The sequence below is a fragment of the Bos grunniens genome, chromosome 14 (assembly GCF_055505025.1).
Source record: "Bos grunniens cultivar Pamir isolate PY7600 chromosome 14, Bosgru_T2T1.0, whole genome shotgun sequence".
NCBI classification, from domain to species: Eukaryota; Metazoa; Chordata; class Mammalia; order Artiodactyla; family Bovidae; genus Bos; species Bos grunniens.
Genome location: NC_141178.1, coordinates 39,294,303 through 39,298,048, shown reverse-complemented (window position 1 = coordinate 39,298,048; position 3,746 = coordinate 39,294,303). Strand labels below are relative to the sequence as shown.

Sequence of the window (3,746 nt, the reverse complement as noted above, 5' to 3'; positions counted from 1 at the left end):
ACCTTTTTTCTTTCTCTTTCTGTGATTTTGACTACTCTAGGTGCTTCGCATAAGTGGAATCATGTATTTGTCCCTTCTCTACTGGCTTATTACACTTAGCATAATATCCTCAAGGTTCAACCATGTCATACATATGATAGGGTTTCCATCCTTTTTAAGGTTACAAAATGCGTGCACTAAATTTTCTTTATCCATTTGTATGTCAATAGACATCAGGGTTGTTTCCATCTCTTGGCTATCATGAATAACGTTGCAATGAACACCGATGTGTAAATATCTCTTTAAGGCTGTGCTTTGAGTATTTTGGGATATAAATTTAGAGATGGGATTGCTGGAACTCATGGTAGTTCCATTTTGAGCTTTTAGAGGAACCTCCATAATACTTTCCATAGTGGCTGCTTCCTTTTTCATTCCCACCAAGAGTGCACAAGACTTCCAATGTCTTCACATCCTCGACAACACTTGTTATTTTCTGTTCTTTTGATGGTAGTCATGCTAATGGGTGAGAGGTGATATCTTATGATAGTTCTGATTAGGAATCTCTATTTTACATGAGTGATGTTCAGGGACCATTGGTGATGGACAGGGAAGCCTGGCGTGCTACAGTCCATGGGGTCAAAGAGTCAGACATGACTGAGTGACTGAACTGAACTGATTTTACATGAAGAGACTGAAGCTATCACTGGAGGGGTGGGGAAGATTTTCTTTCTGTTCACTAGATCTAGGACTTGACCTTCTATGTTGGAAAATGTGCTAGCCTAATTCTATCCTCATGGTGCTCCCATGCTGGGATTCTAACAAGTGTTCCCCAGGGTCTGAGCAGTGCACTAGGGAGTAACTGAAGCCACAGGACAAAAATATAAAGGCAGAAGAGATACCATTTCAGCAGTCCTGGTCAACTTAAAGCGCTGTTCATAACAAGTGCAAATATATTACAAAGCATCACATAACATTTACGTACAATTTGAGAGATAAAGCACAAGACTTTGTGGAACTTTCTGGAAACACCTCAGTGGGATGCTCTAAGCCATATCCAGGACAATCCTGAGAGATGCATGCTCTCTCTCCTCTGCCACTAGAGAACTGGAGGGAAGGTTTGAAAAGCACTAGCATAGTCCGCAGAGTCCCATGAACATGTTTTTCGTTTCCTATTTGGTTAGAGAATCTTGGAGGTGGAAAAAAAAAATTACAGAACATCTGAACCCCCCCTGTCATCTTACAAATGAGAAAAGAAGGGCCCCCAGAGGTGAAGGCGGTGCTCAAGTTCCCACCACAGTGCTTCCTCCTCCCCCAGCCAATGCGGATGTGCCTGATGACGGACGGCTTAGAGGATTTCAGTTGCTGAGAGAAAAGTCATAGGCGTAGAGGGACCACAGAAGTACTCACGCTGCATCTCATATATGCAGAGGAAATGCATGTGTTTTTTTTGCTCTGCATTTGATTTGATTTGGTCCCACTGGCTAGTTTGTGAGAAAACAATAACAAAATCTCTGTCTTGAGCTTTAATCCAACGCAATACACTTAGTTCCTTAGGTGATGCTTAGCCTCTGCCTTTATACTTCTTCCCCGATCCTCTCCAGAAGGCTAGGTGCTCCAGGCAGCCCAGTGACCTCATGGAGATCTGGTGACTGGGTCTGAGGACTGACCTGCTGCTCTCTGGACCAGCTGCAGACTGGCTCTTCTGAACTCCTCCGGGAATCTTTGGCTTGAGCGGTTCCTGATTGTTCAGCTGGTGTCTGTCGCTAGCATCCTGCCACTGATAAACTCGCAGTCTCTTCTTTGTCAGCCCATTCAGGGCAGGGGGCCCCTCCCCGCTGACTTGGCCTCCCCCATGGCTTTCCTCAGTGACTGGCCCCTCTGAGTTTCTGCCCATCCTCCATCTGGCCCTCTGGCTCCCACAGGCCCTGGCCCCACCCTATCTCTGCTGTAAGGCCACTGCATTTGCCCACAGCGGGCCCTGTGTGGACGCCCTCACGCCCAACATCCAGGTCATGTGCAGGCCACAGGCAGCTCCAGGAGGTGCTGAAGACCCCCTCTCCATCTGGACACACTGCTCTATTGGTTCTGTTTCTCTGGAGAACCCTAATTAAAACAGAGCAGCCCGCCAGGTTCCTCTGTCCATGGAATTCTCCAGGCAAGAATACTGGAATGGGTAAACATTCCCTTCTCCAGAAGATCTTCCTGACCCAGGGATCAAACCCAGGTCTCTGGCCTTGCAGGCAGATTTTTTTTTACCTTGTGAGCCGCTAGGGAAGCCCCCCTAAAGAAGCCTCCTAAATTCTTACTTGATCTGTATAAGCAGAGCAGTTTTAGGTCAAGTAAGCAAGTCTAACCTGAATCATAAAAACAGAGGGTCATAGCCCTTTAATCAGCTCTAAGACTTGAGCCAGTACACAGACCCAGAACCCCTTGAATGAAGGAGAGGCCAGTCCTGTTAAGAAAGGAGCCCCATAAGTCTGACAGATGTTGCTCCAGAGCCTCTCATGCCAGTCAGCCATGGTCAACCCATTGCCGTCAATGGCAAGCCCTTAGATGGTGTCTCCTTAGAGGTAAGGGACCTGGAAACCAAGAAGTGATTGCTCATCCAATCCTTAAAGCTATGTTAACAGACTGGAGTTGTTTGCAGACAAATTTCCAAAGACAGCAGAAAACTTTTGTGCTCTGGGTACTAGTTATAAAGGTTCCTGATTTCACAGAATTCCAGGATTTATGTGTCAAGGTGGCGACTTCACATGCCATAATGGCACTGGTGGCAAGTCCATCCATGGGGAGAAATTTGATGATAAGAATTTCATCCTGGACATATGAGTCCTGGCATCTTGTCCATGGTGACATAAACGGCTCCCAGTTTTTCGTTTGCCCTGCCAAGACTGAATGGTCGGATGGCAAGCACGTGATTTTTGACAAGGTGAAAGACAGCATGAATGTTGTGAAAGCCATGGAGTGTTTTGATCCAGGAATGGCAAGACCAACAAGAAAATCACCACTGCAGACCGTGGACAAAGCTAATAAATTTCACTTGTGTTTTATCTTAATCGCCAGACCACTCCTTCTGTAGCTCAGGAGAGCACACCGTCACCCCCATCTGCTTGAAATATCCTACGGTCTTTGTGCTCCCACTGCAGTTCTTTGGGTTCCATATTTTCTTTGGGTTCCAGCTGGATTGCAAAGTTTATGATTATGAAATAAAAACTTAACAAAAAAAGAAAGCAAGGACTCCAGTGCACTGCTAAAAGGTGTACTGTTAATCTTTCTCCCAGTCTTCCCCAAAGGAACCTACAGTTTTATCAGGGCTACTATGCATTAGGAAAAGGAAGTAATCAGAACTTGTAGGATCTAGACACTGGCTCTGAACTGACACTAATTCCAAGAGATCCAAAATGTTACTGTGGTCCACCAGTCAGAATATGAGCTTATGAAAGTCAGGTGATTGACTGAGTGTTAGCTCAGGTCTGTCTCACAGCAGGCCCAGTGGGTCCTGAACGTATCCTCGGTTATTTCCTGAGTTCTGGAATGCATAACTGGAATAGATATACTTATATGCTAGCAGAATTCTCACATTGGTTCCCTGATCTGTGAGCTTTAATAGTGGGAAACGCCAAGTGGAAGCCACTAAGACTGCCTCTACCTAAGAAAATAGTAAGCTGAAAGCAGTGCCACATTACTAGAGAGATTGTAGAAATTAGTGCCACCATCAAGGACTTGAACGATAAGAGGGTAATAATTTCCACCACAATCCCATCTCC

At 45.5% G+C, this 3,746-nt stretch overlaps 1 pseudogene; it reads left to right on the top strand.

Annotated features, from left to right (window-relative positions):
• The first annotated feature begins 2,483 nt into the window (after positions 1-2,483).
• On the top strand, positions 2,484-3,009 carry LOC147359304 (peptidyl-prolyl cis-trans isomerase A-like; annotated as a pseudogene).
• Positions 3,010-3,746: the final 737 nt, after the last annotated feature.